A 16,249-nucleotide genomic window follows, 5' to 3' on the forward strand; every position below is an offset into this window, starting at 1 on the left:
CGCGGATCAGCCTGGCTTTACCGCAGCCCCGAAGCTCCGCCCCGAGGACCCAGTTCCGCCCCAGGCCCCGCCCCCTGAAGCCAGGCCCGCCCTCTGCCCCCGCCTCCGCCTGCAGTCTGGGGTCCTCCCAACCCCGCGGCCAGGCCTTCCCGGGTCCTCCAGGCGGCTTTGCATCAGGTGTTTCTTTCCCCAATCAATCCACAGACTTCTATGGGCCCCACCACCTGTCAGGCCCAGAGGTACAGCGGCCACCAAGACCACGGCGAGTCCCAGACCCAGACCCAGAGTAGACAGAACAACAGGATCCTAGATGTCGGGAGGGGCAGTAGACGTTGGTGGAGAATAAGGGAAGGGTCCCCGGCTTCATACTAGGTGGACAAGGAAAACTTGTCAGCCAGGCCTGTGGCCACAACCACTCCTGGCTTTGAGGAAGCCCGTGGGCCACCTCTCCGGCCTATCAGGCCAGTTTAGGTCAGCCAGATGGGGAGACAGAGCCAGCTTCAGCAGAGAAAACAACCTGTGCAAAGGATCTGAGGCTCCAAGCCACTCAGTCTTAGACGAAGCTGGCAGGAATACTGTTGCCACTGCAGCAAAGAGAACAGGGCTGCAGGGGAGTGACCTAAAGCCTCCAGGCACAGAGCTGTGCCAAATTCCACTCACTTTCACCTAGCTAGCTTGCTGTCCCCTTCCAGATGGGACAGGGAGCTGCTTTTGCCATTCAATGGCCTTAAAATCTCACCTGGGCATCATGTTCTGCAGGTGTACAAGGAGGTCCTCAGATTGAATTTTTATTGATAAGATCATATTGATATTTGGTTTTTTGTCCATAAACTCAAATTGGTAGATTAAATAAATATGCTTCGTTGATATAACTGAATGTCACATTATAATGTGCCCACAAAAACTAGGGAGAGCTGGGCACTGGTGGCTCACGCCTGTAATCCTAGCTACTCAGGAAGTTGAGAACTGAGGATCGCAGTTCAAAGCCAGCCCGAGCAAAAAAGTCCCCATGAGACTCTTATCTCCAGTTAACCACCAGAAAACCAGAAGTGGCACTGTGGTAGAGTACTAGACTTGATCTGAAGAGCTGAAGGACAGCACCCAAGCCCAGCGTACAAGTCCCATGACTGACCAAAAACAAAACAAACAAAAAACTAGATGAGGACACAGATATGTATGTGAAGATACCTACCAAGTGTTCCTGGAACCACACAGAAGTATGGTTGAACGTTACTGTTTTACTACTTTTTTTTTCTGGCAGTCTCGGCTTGCCTGACTTGCACTTGAGCCACACCTCCAACCCTACTTTTTGCTGGTTATTTTGGTGATGGGGTTATTTTAGAGATGGAGTTGCATAGACTTGGAACCATCATCCTCTAGATCTCAGCCTTCTGAGTAGCTACGATTACAGGTATGAGTCACATACAGGTATTCCTTATTACTTAATAGTCTACACTTCAATTTCTAGAATATGTGCATATTGACTTTAGTCATAAAAATGCAGTATGTTTGGGGATCTTTGTTTGTTGTCATATGAGTGATGGAACCCAGAGTCTTATAAGCTCAGCATGTTTCCTCTACTGAACTAAACCCTGGCCCAATCACGAGTTTTATTTTTTACAAGATAACATGGAAATTATCCAAGACTCAGCACTTCAGGATTTAGTGCCACTAAAAGTATAGAATTGCCTCTGGTATTTGCATGTGTATGTGTGTATGTGCGTCCACCTATGCGCCAGTCCTGGGGCACTGTCCCTGAGCTTGTTTGCTCAAGACTAGTGTTCCACCACTTGAGCCACTCACTGCTCTCCTGCCGGCTTTTTGGTGTTTGATTAGTCCCACTGATGATCCTCAGATCTCAGTCTTCTGAGTAGCGAGGATTTCAAGTGTGAGACACTGGCACCCAACTGACTTACTGGTATTTTGGGGAAGTCACCTGGTTTCTGAAGGCTTTTGTTTCCCCAAATAATGACTGACGGATTGACTATGGTTTTGTCTGACCAACTTCCTCATATAGTAAAAAAATTTTTTTATCAATATTGTTAACTCTATTTTCAAACTCAAACATTTCAAAACTTACCAAGTGTAGTTTGTTTTGTACAATAATATAGCAAACTTCATGACTCCTTTCAGTTCTAATAAGCCTCTTGAATTTAGTTTAGTATATAATCAGAATGTGCAAGTCATAAGTTTGAATTTCCTGTCCAGTCTTATTTTCTCTTTTGTGTGTGTGTGTGTGTGTGTGTGTGTGTGTGTGTGTATGCGCGCGCGTGCGCTACCGTGCGCGTGCCAATAGAGGGGCTTGAACTCACTTAGCTTTTCTACTCAAGGCTGGAACTCAACCACTTGAGTCACACCTCTACTTCCTTTTTTCTTCCTTGCTTTTCTGTGTTGACTGACTCCCCTGCAGTGTTGAATAGCACTGGCAATGATGGGCTTTTCAATCTTGTTCTTTACTGCCTCTAACATTTTACTATTAAGTACAACATTTGTTATAGATTTTGATGGATCAACCTTTATCAGGATTAGGAAGCACTGTTCTACTCTAAGTGTGCTGAATTTTTATCAAATGTGGAATCCCCCTTCAATGTAATGGATTACAAACATGGGTTTTATTATAAAATCCTCTATATAATAACCATTCCTGATGCTGTTCTTTTTTTTAGTTACTGATAGATTCCATTTGCTAATATTTTATTTAAGGTTTTTACATACATATTTACAAATAAGATATGTCTACCGTCTTTCTAAGTTATTCTCTGCTTCTGTGCTTTTGTTATCCAAGTTTCCTGAACTTCTTTTTTTTTGGGGGGGGGGGTCCAGTCATGGGACCTGAACTCTGGGCCTGGGCGCTGTCCCTCAGCTCTTCAGCTCAAGGCTAGCGCTCTACCACATGAGCCATAGTGCCACTTCTGGCTTTTTTCTTTTTGCTTATGTGGTGCTGAGGAATCAAACCCAGGGCCTCATGCATGCAAGGCAAGCGCTCTACCACTGAGCCACCTTCCCAGCCTCTCCTGAACTTCTTAAATGAAATTAGCTGGTGTAGTGCACACCTGTAATCCCAGCACTAGGGAAGTGGAGGCAGGAGGATCCTGAGTTGGAGGCCAGCTTGAGTTACACAGCGAGACCGTGTTTCAAAAAGCAAAATGAGCCAGGCACCAAGAACAATATTCACGGGCTGGGAAGGTGGCTCAGTGGTAGAGAGTTTGCCTTGCATTCATGAGGCCCTGGGTTCAGTTCCTCAGTACCACATAAGCAGAAGTGGCGCTGTGGCTCAAGTGGTAGAGCGCTAGCCTTGAGCTGAAGAGCTGAGGGTCAGCGCCCAGGCCCAGAGTTCAGGCCCCACGACCGGATCCTCCCGCCCCCCCCCCAAAAAAATGGAAGAACAATATTCACTAGGGAAGCATCCCTAAAACTGGGATTTTCTGTGGTTTGATTCTTCCATTGAACTCTCCTGTAAACACTTGGATCTCTTGTTTGAGGAGACTAAGGGAGAGTTACCCTGGAAGCTGTTTTATTCCATAGAGCTCATGGTCGCCAGCTCACGGGAAAGACCAGCTTGTGTTCTGCAATTCTCCCCCACTTCCCCTGTGTCCCTGGGCTTCTCTTCTCAGGTGGGCTGCAAGTCTGAAGGCTCCAAGAGATTCCTGGATGATCCTTGTCTTCCAAGGCTGATAAGGAGTGAACCAGGCTGGCCCAGGGTGAGCTCTTCTTATGCAGCTACGGTGTGGGCATCAGGATAAATGCTGGGTGAGCCACAGGAAGCTGAGAGTGAGGAAACCGATTGATATGAATTAAGACTGGAGTTCTTGATCGTCCTCTTCACTGAAGACTGGTGGTGCTCACTTCCCATAGGTGACAGAACACTGCTTCTTCAGTGGGAGTTTCCTGGTTCCCTCCTCTAATGATTGTGCACTTACCTGAATTGCACAGTCTTCTAAGGCAGTTGAGGAACTCTGCCTCCCATCCAGGTGATTCCCTCTCTGGGCTCTGTGTCCATCCTCAGCTCTGTCTTCTAGCCTAGGCTCAGATGTTTCAGGCTCTCTCTTTCTACCCTCTCCATCATCAGGTAAGCCTCAGGACTCTGACATTGAATGAAGTTCACACTCAGTGTCTCTCCTCTTTCCTCTGTTGCTGCGTTATCTCCCTCCTTCTGGCACCCCAACTCCCTTTTAATCTAGTCTCAGGACTCAACCTCCCCACCCAAATTGGTCTTGCTAGGGGCACCAGGACTTCCCTTGGTGCTGTGCAGAGCTTCCTGGACCTCTGTGTGCCAGGCTTCTGCCCACACCTCCTGGAGAAGCCTTTGCCTTAGCCTTCTGGATACCATGTTCTCCTCCTTCCTCTGCAGCACTTTCTCTCAGCAAAGGTTCTCAGATCTATACCTGTAGCTTGGCACCCTTTCCTGGCTTCCAGGGGTACACTGAATATTCTGTGGCCTGACTGTGCTAGGCCCTACCTTTCATCTCCTGCTACAGATATCAACAGTAACAAATCACCCTCCTACTTTTGTGGGTCATGGATTTGGAAGTAGTTTAGGGTGTATCCATAAGCTTGCAGTCCAGATGACCCCAAGGGCTGCAGTCCTCAGAGAGCTGAGATTTCACCTTCAAGTTCATTCACATGGCTTTTAGCACAAGGCATTAATTCCCTCATAGAAGCCTCTCCTGACAAATGATAGCTGACATCCCTAGAGCAAGGGATGGAAGACAAAAGCCACTTTGTCTTTATAAGCGAACCTTGAAAGCAACATACACATATGGTCTCATAAAACAAGCCTACTACAGTGTGGAAAGGGTAAGCAATGGAGAGCAGCACAGTAGGTTTTACCACACCTTCCCTATAACACAAGGGCTTTGCCATTTCACTGGACAGAAGAGAGACTAAGGAAGAAAGACAAAGTCATTGACCAAGGCTAAGTGTGGGAGAGGAGATTTGCACACAGCTCTCTCTGGCTCCACATGGTTTTCTCCTCCTTCACAGTCCACTGTCCCATAGTCCACCACCAATCTCCTCACCCTCAACATATGCACACCAGAGCTTCCTTCCACCACCCCCAAACTTCCCAGGTCCTTAGCTCAGCTCTGCAAATGGCGCCACCATCCTCCATCTGCCTAAACCAATGGCTTTGAGTCATCATGCTCCTCTCTCCCCCTCACTTCTCCGTGCCAGGAAACCTAGGCTTGCCAAGTCTTCCCCCTCAGTGCAGCCTGGATCCTTTCCTCCTTCTCCCTCTTCCTCTTCACCACCATTGTGCTAGGCTGGGCCACCAATGTGTCTGTTCTGGACATCTGGAATAGCTCTCTCACTGATCTCTCTCGTTCTCTGTCCCCCATGCTGCCCATCTGTCCTCCTCTCTCCAGCATGAGTCACCTCAGAGAGCATAAAGCCAGTCAAAGCCAGTCATGTCACCTGCCTGCTTTCCACCCCTGCATGGCTCTTTAGAACCCAGTCCAAAGTGCTGTCCACTTGTCCCGCCACCTCTCTTGACTCTTGCTGCCATCCCCCTGAGCTCCCAGTCTCCCTGGCCACATGTCAGTTCCTGGGACCTGTCACCTGTTGTTTTTACCTCAGGGCTTTCCATTATGCTATGCCTAGAACAACATTGCCCCTGCCCTTGGATGCTTATCACCCTATCCTTAAGGGTCTCCTCTTCAGGAAGGCCTTTGCTAACTCCTCAGCTATGACTCCTATAGGACCTGCCCTTCCTGCTCCCCACGTCCCTGCTTCTTAGCTGGCCTGTGAGCTCCCAGGAGGTAGAGGCTACATGTGTTATGGCTCTTAACAGTATCCTGAAAGAAGAATGGGCCACATATGGTCCCTGACACTAGCACATACTCAACAGCTCACAGCACCTCTCATCTCCACGTCTTTGTGAATGCTGTTCCCCAGGTAAGCATGCCCTTCCCTCTGCTCACCAGCTAACTCCTGTTCACTCATCAATTAAGTTGTCACAGATAGTAAATGAGGAGGGATGCTCAGTTAAACTTAGAGTTCAGATAGACAATTTATAATGTTTTAGTATGGCATGTCCCAAGTATCGCATTAAATACAAGCATCTTATGTTTTGTCCGGCAACCAGCACCACTATCCTAGCTTCCAAATTAGTGGTTTGATCCAGTGCAATGGTGGTTGAGATGAAGAGGGAGAAAGAGATAGGACCTGGCCTCCAATAGCACTCCAGTAACTTTGATCAACCATTTGCTCTGCTTGCTCCACTGGGCAGGAATACTTTATTGTTATTGTTGTTGTTTCGAGAGTGTGTTGCATGCATGTGTGTGTGCACACACATGGATATACACATACACTACCCCATTTCTGGTACCTTCTTCTTTTTTTTTTGATCATAGGACTTCCTTGACTGGGCTGGCTTGAAACCATGATCCTCAGCGCTCAGCATCCTGGGTAGCTAGGATTACATGCATGAGTCACTGGTGGCCAACTCTTCCTGTGTTTTTGAAATTGCCCATGGCCACCTATATCTGACAGAGAAAATTGTGTCTCAATCTTCGTTCGGAGACTTTTTCACCCATAACAACACTCCATACCATAGATTCTCAAGACTACATAGTAAAGAAATGAAAGAACAATGATGAGAAACAAGCTCACCAGACAGTCAAGGGAACTGCTACCAGAATAGCATAAATGCCCTGCAGGATTGCTTACAATGGGGGTCCCCTCCCCACTCTACCTCTGCTCCAGCTTTGCCTGACAACTTCGCTCCCCCTTAGTCTCTGTTTTCCTCCCCACCCTAGCCTCAGAGCATCTAGATTATGGTGGGGCTGGAGTGAAACAGGAAACACTGGGTCCCATTGTGGGTTTCCAGCCTCTTGAGCAGTAGAATCGGAGCCTCTGTGTGGAGCAAGGTGGGAATCAGCTTGGGTTAGCCATGGAGAGAAGCTATGAGGATGTCCCAGATAGAGAGGAACCTCAAAAGGCAAAGGGGGAAGGTGTGTGTGTGTGTGTGTGTGTGTGTGTGGCTGTGTGTGTGTACGCGCTACTCTGGAGTTCAAGCATTCAGCCCATAGTTGGCCACTCACATTACCTTCCACAACTTTTTCAAAACAGGGTGGTCCCTGGGGATCCCAGGAGATGAACTCTTAAGACAGCTCTTATATGGATTCTCTGGCCCCCAAACTGCAGAGCAGTTTCCATAGCAGTTTCCATAGCCTTCCTCTCATGGGGACTTTAGGACAGCTAAAGGACTGGCCAGTGGGTAACCTGCTCTGCTTTGTAGCCCTTGGTTGTTGGCTTTGTTTCTTTGTTTCTTTCTCTTCTCTGTCTCTCTCTAGGGCTCTCTGTCTCTCTGTGTACATGCGAGTGTATATTCACGTGTGTATGTCTCTTCTCCTAAATCCTCTTTGTTCCTGGTGCCATTGATGTCACCAGCTTGTTTGGGGCTTACAAATTCCCTCTGGCTGCCCCAGTAAATTCCAAAGCAGCCCCTTTGCTCTTCTTGCCCCTGGCCACGTCCCCAGTCACTACTCAGGCAGATATGACCCAGCAGGTTGCAGCTTCCAGCACCTCCCCCACCTCCAGCCATCGAGACGCTTAGGTAAGTTTGAAGAGAGTGTTCTTCCTTTTTATAAAGTTTCTAATTACCTGCTGTTTCTGCGCCTTCTCTTTAATCAGCTTCCAGAACTCAGCTGGAAGCTCTGGAACCAGGGAAAGGAATCTGGTTCTTAACCAGTGCTGAGAGAAAGGCCTGTGGTGCCTTGGATGTCACTGTCCTCTTCACCACTGTGGCTCTGTAATTACAGAGAATGAGTCGAACATTGGGTCCAGGACATCCTGGCTTTGGTCTTTAGCTCCAAGAATGTCTACATGTGTTGTCTTTGAGTCATTTACTGACCCCGAGAAGCTGCCTCACTACAGCATTGCCAACTGTCCTGCCAAGCCTGCAAAAGGCTTGTATGCATTCTAGCTTCTAAGTCTTTTCCTCCCTGACTGCCCAGTGCGCTACACATGTGTCAATAATGCATTCCAGGCCTTGGTCTGCCCTCCCTCCCCATTCCTAATCCAAACCACTTCCCTTGCACATATTTACAAAGAAGAGCATTCATTTAGAAAGCTCAAGGGGGCCCTAGTGACTCATGCCTATAATCCTAGCAACTCAGGAGGCTGAGATCTGAGGACTGTGATTCAAAAGCAGCCCCAGGAAGCCGGGCCCTGGTGGCTAATGCCTGTAATCTCAGCTACTCAAGAGGCTGAGATTTGAGGATCACGGTTCCCAGGCAGAAAAGTCCTTAAGGCTCTTATCTCCAATTAACCACCAGAAAACTGGAAGTGGGCTGTGGCTCTAGTGGTAGAGTGCTGGCCTTGACCTGAAGAGCTCAGGGACAGCGCCCAGGCCCAGAGTTCAAGCCCCAGGACTGACAAAACAAAAAACAACAACAAACCAGCCCCAGGAGAAAAGTTTGGGAGATGTATTGCCAATTAACCACCAAAAAGCCAGAAATGAAACTGTGACTCAAATGGTAGAGTGCTAGTCTTGAGCAAAATGCTAAGGGAGAATATCCAGGTCCTGAATTCACACACACACACACACACACACACACACACACACAAAGAACCCTGTCCCTGCCTAATCTGCTCAGCCTCTCCCAGACTTCATTTAACCCGGTACCAGAGGATCCTCTCCTTTCCACACTTCTTTCTACCAGGTACCCTCCACCCCACCTTTCATTCAGTGAGGGGCGGGCACCTCAACATTGCTATCAGTTCTGCGTGACTGTCTGAAACAAGGTTGTCATGATGGGGTTCAGAACATGCTACTCCAATATATGGCACCTCAACATGGTGAATATCTCACACTGAAGGAAACTGCAAGACAGAAGGTGCAGGAAGAACTCTCCAATCTGAAGCAGATCATAGGCTCCTCACGTGAGAGATGCTCCGAGGAACATTCATGGAACATCCAGACATGCAGGGATGCTGAAAAGAATCAATAATCAAGTATTGATAGCTTTTTCCTCTTTATCACCTTAACCCCATACCTTTGTCTTATCACACTTCCCACCAACTGGCCACTCTCCATCAAACCTAGTATAAAAGTGCTCAGTATATTGGGACTGGGAAGGTGGCTCAGTGGTAGAGCGCTTGCCTTGCAAGCCTGAGGCCCTGGGTTGGATTGATTCCTCAGCACCACATAAGCAAAAAGAAAAAAGCTGGAAGTGGTGCTGTGGCTAAAGTGGTAGAGCACTAGCCTTGAGCTGAGTGACAGGGCCCAGGCCCAGAGTTCAGGCCCCACAACTGGACCCCCCCCAAAAAAAGTGCTCAGTATAAGTTGGATAGAGGTGGCTCAGGCTTCTAATCCTAGCTACTCAGGAGGCTAAAGTATGAGGATCACAGTTCAAAGCCAGTTAGAGCAGACAAATCCTTGAGACTCTTCAATCGATTGGCATAAATCCAGAACTAGAGGCTCAAATAATAAAAGCAACATATTTGAGTGAAAAAGTTAAGCAACAATGTGAGGCCATTCAAGTCCCAGTACCAGAACAACAAAAGGGCTCATTTTAAACATTTCTTTATAAAGGTTCCCCATCATGTAAAACTTAGATGAAATAAACTGCCATGGTTTTCTCTGTCTAGTCTGTCTTCGACTACAAAAGAACAGAAGGAAAGGTTATTTTCTTCCTATTCAGTTACCTTTTTTAAGGCTATGCTTTTTTGTTTTTTTTTGTCAGTCATGGGGCTTGAACTTTGAGCCTGGGTGCTGGCCCTGAGCTCTTCAGCTCAAGACTAGCACTGTACCACCTGACCCACAGTACCACTCCCCTCCCCCCCCCTTTTTTTTTTGCCATCCTGGGGCTTGAACTCAGGGCCTGGGCATGTCCCTGAGCTTCTTTTGCTCAAGGCTAAATGTGACCCACAGTGCCACTTCCAGCTTTTTCTGTTTAAGTGGTGCTGAGGAATTGAACCCAGGACTTCATGCATGCTAGGCAAGCACTCTACCATTAAGCCACATTCCCAGCCCCACTCCTATGCTTTATACAAGGTAAAATTAATAATACTTGTGAGCTTTCACAGTGCAGAATCTGAGAATGTTCCTGGAGCTTCTGGAAATGACAAGGCAAGAAGCCATCCCTTGGGATTCGGGATGGTGATGGGGGTTCCACACCTCAATGGCTAACTGTGGATGCATTGTCATCTCAGCAGAAAGCAAAAGCATCATGAGGAGCAGTCACTATAGTAACCATGTGAAGAGCCATGTTTTGGAATTCAGACTCATCTCACACATGTCACTCATTTCCTATTACTGATGTCAGGTCCGGATGTCTGGGTGGGACCCAGCTTGTTCTCTGGCTCTGTCACTTCTAGCACCACAGGCTTGTGCTCACTCAGAAGCCTCTTAGCTGAAGTTTCCTCTTCTATAAAAACAATTCCCTCTCAGGGTTGTTGAGACAATGAAATGAGACAATTAAAATATGGGAAAGTCTGATAATGCGGTGCCTGGCATGAAGTCTGCACACAATAAATTGGTAGCTCTTATTATAATAACTAATTGCTGCACTTCAGATTTGAAAAGATAAATATAGAACTGAAACTCTAGCAGGCAGCAGGAGAACTGGGCTGAGAGAGGGGACTTTTGAGAGTAATGATTTGATTGTTCCAGGAAGCCTCTTAAAACAACCATTTATTTTGGTTGCACACTGAATATTGTCCATGCTAATAATTGCTGTGAATAATTAAGGAACAATGGCTTTCACTGACATTCTTGAAGCACTTATGTGATTAGCTAAATACATCTCTTTATAACCCTTTTGGTATTAAGCTACACAAAACCTGAACTCCTAACATCATGAAACTAAGTTGGCAGAGTGATGTAATCGTACAAAATAACAAACAGGAAAGTAATAACTCTCAGTTTCATTAATACTTAAGTAATAACTGAGAAGTAATGGCAGCTTTATCTTGGCTGATTTTTCAGGGGCAGGGAGGTACAGGGATTTGAACTCAGGGCTTCATTTTTGCTAGGCAGCACATACCTCCAACCCTGGCTTTTATGCTGAACTGGGGTATAAAGTTCATATAGAAGCTAGGTTTTGGTGGCTCACCCCTGTAATCCTAGCTACTCAAAAGATTAAGATCTGAAGATCCTGGTTCCAAGCCAACCTATACAGCAAAGCCTGGGAGACTCTTATCTCTAATTCACCAGAAAACAGCCAGAAGTGGAGCTGTGGCTCCACTTTGCTTAAGCAAAAAGGCAAAGAGACAGCACCTAGACCCTGAGCGCAAGTCCTACGACCAGCATAAAAGAAAATAAAGTCCATACAGGAATCCGCACAAAGCATAAATGAACAGCTTGACAAATTTTCACAAAATGAACATATTCTTGTGACCAACAACACAAAATATCACCAGTATTCCAGAAGTCCTTCTAATTTTCCCTTCTCTTTCAACTTACACTTTCTATTTGCCTTTCCATTTCCTTTCTTTCCTCCTCCTCCTCCTTGTCATCTGAGATATATTTTGGAATCCCTAAACCATATCCACTATAAACATAGTTTACATCTCGAATGTTCCCCCAAAGACCCATAAATGAGCCCCATCTTGGTCTCCAGGTTAGCATAATTAGAAGGTGGTAGAAACTTACTGAGTGGAGCCTAGCAGGAGGTCTTAGAGTCACTCTCTTTTGTAACCTGGCCATGAAGGGAGCCGTTTTGTCTTGCCATGTACTCCCTCCATGATATATATACTGCCTTACCACAGGCCCAATCAACCAAAGTGAATCCTTCCAAGATCATAAGCCAAAACAAACCTTTTTTCTCTAAGTTGACTGTCTCAGCTATGTATTATAGTGCTGTAAAGCTGACCGACATGGGCAGGGGGAGGGTGGGAAGGGATGGGAGGGGGAAACAAAGGAGGAACCTACAATGCTTGATAAGAAATGTACTCATTATCTTGCCCATGTAATTGTAACCCCTCTGTACAGTATTTTCACAATAAAAAAAAAAAGCGGACCGACATGATAACAGTTTGATTTTCTTTTTCCTAAGGGATACCATTATGCATACCATCCAGTATATATCATCCAGTTTTAGAATCTTCCATCTTTCTAAAAAATTCCCTTGTTCAAAGTCATTCCTGATGAAGGTCAATCCTATTCTTACCTTCAGTCCTAAGCAACCATTGACTTTCTGTCTCTAGTTTTGCCTTTACTAATATTTTTTTTAATCAGTGGAAGCATACAATAGTAGACACAAGGTAATTGTCTTTTATGTTATCACTGGTTTTTTAATCACAAATATAGAGATCTGAATGTGAACAGATAAGAGTCTCTCAAGCCTAGGGTATGAAATTACTTTAGAAGGTGTATCACCAGCTATTTGGTATCTTCATTGTTTATTTTTAGTAAAGATAACAACTTACATGCTCTGAAGTGAAACCAAAGGATATTGGTTTAGATTTTTAATAAGACACATGAAAATAACTAGAAAATCAAGCCCATGATGTCATAGACACTATTGTTTAGATCTAGAGTAGGCTTAAAAAATCGATGTAAAAATATTAATACAGATACTGCACAGATTAAAAAAGTTAAAGTTGTATGTATATGATTAAAGCCAGTAAAATAGTAAGCTTGGATTTTAAAAAAGTTTCTGTGAGCTCTCACATTCTCTGCTCAATGTATTAATATACAGCCTAAAAATAATCAGAATTTTAAGTCCACTGAGATACTTTGTTGATTATTTCAATACTTTTATTTACTGAATATCTTCTAGGTGCAGGATGCTAGATAAATGTTATTTAGAGGGCTGGGAAGGTGGCTCAGTGTTAAGCACTTGCCTTGCATGCATGAGGCCCTGGGTTTGATTCCTCAGCACCACATAAACAGAAAAAAAAAAAAAACTGGCAGTGGCACTGTGGCTCAAGTGGTAGAGTGCTAGCCTTGAGCTGAAGAGCTGAGAGACAGCGCCCAGGCCCAGAGTTCAGGCCCCACGACTGGACCCCTCAAAAAAAATGTTATTTAGAGATTCAACTCATTACTCATGCTGTTTCCTGTACTTACATTATAAGTATTTCCTCCTTCTTAAAATTATATATACATGTATATTTATGTCCACTTGACAAACAGCACCATGATTATTTTTTAAAAAGCTTAAAAAACTAAAAATCATCATGAAAGTTAAGGTCTAAAAGTTCTTAGTCCAATTGTGTGTGTGTGTGTGTGTGTGTGTGTGTGTGTGTGTATCTTGTCACTTGAATGAGGGCCTGGACGCTTGCTCTAAGTTTTTTTGTTCATTTCTAGAAATCAACCAATTGAGCCACAGTTCCATTTCTGGCTTTTTTGGTGCTTACCTGGAGATAAGAGTCACCTGCCTAGGCTGGCTTTAAACTGTGATCAGAACTCAGCTTCCTGAGTATCTAGGATTACAGGTGTGAGCCAACAGTGCCCAGCTAATTGTACTTTTTGTCAGTTGTGGGGCTTGAACTCGGTCTGGGAGCTGTCCCTCAGCTCTTCAGCTCAAGACTAATGTTCTGCCACTTGAGCCACAAAGCCACTTCCGGTTTTCTGGTGGTTTATTGGAGATAAGAGTCGCACAGACTTCCTGCCTGGTCTGGCTTTGAACCACGATCCTCAGATTTCAGCCTCCTGAGTAGCTAGGAATTACAGATGTGAGCCATCAGCGCCCAGCTCATTGTACTTTTTAGTATCTAGCATACTAGAAATTAGATTCCAGTACCTCAGTTTTAAAAGATTTACATAATATCAATAGTTCTCAAGGGATTTTGATGTTAAAAATGAATGAGAAAATATCAGTGGAGCCTTAAATGTATTAATATAGTGCTGAGCTGTCTTCCCCAACCTAGTTAATGAAGGGAGTGCAGGAGTATGCAGAACAGAGCCCTGGCCCTCAGAGAGTTAATGATGAGCTTGGTGAAACAAAGACACAAATAGGAATATCAGTAACAGTAAAGTTGGACGAACAGTCCCCAGGGGATGAGGTGACACCCTGTAAAGTGAGATTACACAATTGCAAGAAGCAGCTGCTACCAAGACTTTGAACTAACAAGAAGAACAAGAGTTCAGGGAGGTGAGAGAAAGCATGTTTGCATGATGAGGGATTTGGCTCAAGGGAAGATAGAATTGAGACAGGGAGAGAAGGGGAGAATGATTCTAGCAAATCAAAAGCACAATAAGAGGAAGGCATATTCCAGGATCAATAAGTTGACCTCCTAACTAGTTGAAAAGAACACAAACTTAGAAACAGGTACAGAAGTGATTCCAGGGTTGACCATCCACCCACAACTATGAACTGGGCAACATCAACATAAAGAGATATAATCAGAATGTTAAGTTTGTCCCAGTCCATTGTGAAATATACACAGTATAGAGAAAAGCATGGATGGATAGATGATGGAAAATAGGGAAACAGGTTTAATGTTATGTCTGACATCCATCCCTGTGATATAAAGTTTAATATTATGGCTGGTCAAATTGGAATGTCTTCAAATGCCCTAATCACCAGGACCTCTCTCCACTCTGATCACTTGGATAAAGTCCCTTGCCAGTCAACCCTCATTGCTAAGAACAGGTAATAGTTCCTTGTTCAGCTCCTTTTGGGAAGTGAAACCCACAGAGTTATCACAAGAAGTCAATTACTTCCTTCTGCAGGAACTAAGGACCACTTCACTCACTTGTTACTACTTGTTACTTCCACACATCCTAGTTGTTCATTCCATTTTTTTGTACAACCGTACATATATCATGTGACCCTCCCTTCAGTATATGTGATTAATAAATATTTGTCAGTCTCACCTATCCAGTGTCAGATGTGTGCTTGGTCATTCCAAAGCTTTAATAACAATCCTTCCTGCACTAATAAAGTGCAGAGGAGGCATTCAAATTTTCCTTTGTTCATAGAACCTGGATTTTACTCAAGGGGCCATCCTCCCAACTTAATGCAGGAATGGTCATCTCATCTTGGCTCAGAGATAAATCCTAATTGGTTTAATTCTTTGTTATTGATTCCTTTAGACTCTAGCACATGACCTAGTCCTGTTCATTAACATGGACAGATCTGGTGAGAGATTTCTGGGGAAGATATCATGAATCTGAAGACAAGGACACTGAAATTAAAAAACATTAAAAAAAAAAAAACAACCCTGCTGTTCTATCTCTGTACACCGCATCCTTATCTAAGGTTTCACTTTCTGCAGTTGTAATTTCCTATAGTCAACCCTAGATAAAAAAAATATTAAATGGAAAAATACCGGAGTAAGCAATCTATAAGTTTTAAGCTGTCTTTCTGAAAGTCTGCTGTCATCCTACTCTAACTTTCCTAGTCCATGAATCACCCGTTATCCAGTATATATTTTACCCATTAGTCACTCAGAAGCTGTCTTGGTTATCAGATTGACTGCTGCTGTTTTGCAGTGCTTGTATTCAAGTAACCTTTATTTTACTTAACAAGGGAACGAAAGTGTACAAGTAGTGATGTTGGCTACTGGTTATGCAAAAGAAAAGCTGTAAAGATCTTCCTTTAAACAAGATAAAAGTGCTCAACTTAAGGAAAAAAAATCATACTGTGGTTACTTAGATCTACAGTTTAGTAAAACATTTTGAAAGTGTCCTATTTTGTTGTTACTGTTTTTAATCTCTTTACTGTACCTAAAGTATTATTCCCAGACATGTATGTATTCTAAGGTCTCAGGCATCCATTGGGGGTCATAAAATACATTCCCCACAAATAAAGGGGACAACTGTATGTAGCTATGTCTAGTCATGATGTTTGCACTTACTGCTCCAGTTAACAGGGACCATGAGCAGAGAGAACCTACTCTAGAGGAAGGTGAAAGAAAGATTTGAAGCTGAAAGAAAAATCTGGGTTTTTTTCTGGCCACCAATGAACCACTGACTCAACAACCACGGTGCTTTCTTATTGTAATGCCATTTGGGATCACCATTCTCCCTTCCTAGCAACTGAATACATCTTATTGATATGTGAGCTTAAAAGCTTAAAAATCCAGCTTAAAAGCTGGATTGGTAAACTTGAATCTTAATTTCATCCAAAGGAAAGGCATCCTCTACTCAGACTTTACATAAGGAATTTGAAGTTCAAATTGTAGACATATTCTTATAAAATGAAATGTTGCCAAATTTAGAATGGAAAATACAGTCAAATAAGGTCTTTTGTTCTTTTCATTTCTTTTTTCAGTTGTGAGGCTTGAACTCAGGGCCTAGACGCTGCCCCTGAGCCTCTTTGTGCTATTGCTCTACCACTTGAGCCACAGTGCCAGTTCT

General features: G+C 44.4%; 1 protein-coding gene across 1 annotated transcript in view; it reads right to left on the bottom strand.

The window, feature by feature from the left end:
- The window catches only part of Kctd6 (potassium channel tetramerization domain containing 6), a 20,786-nt gene extending 13,119 nt beyond the window's left edge, over nucleotides 1–7,667 (bottom strand). Inside the window, exon 1 of the mRNA XM_013010308.1 lies at nucleotides 7,603–7,667. The gene's annotated coding sequence lies outside the window, so the exon portion shown is untranslated. The remainder of the gene's footprint in view (nucleotides 1–7,602) is intronic.
- Between the last annotated feature and the right edge of the window lie 8,582 nt (nucleotides 7,668–16,249).

The sequence above is a fragment of the Dipodomys ordii genome, unplaced genomic scaffold (assembly GCF_000151885.1).
Source record: "Dipodomys ordii isolate 6190 unplaced genomic scaffold, Dord_2.0 Scaffold12, whole genome shotgun sequence".
Taxonomy (NCBI): Eukaryota; Metazoa; Chordata; class Mammalia; order Rodentia; family Heteromyidae; genus Dipodomys; species Dipodomys ordii.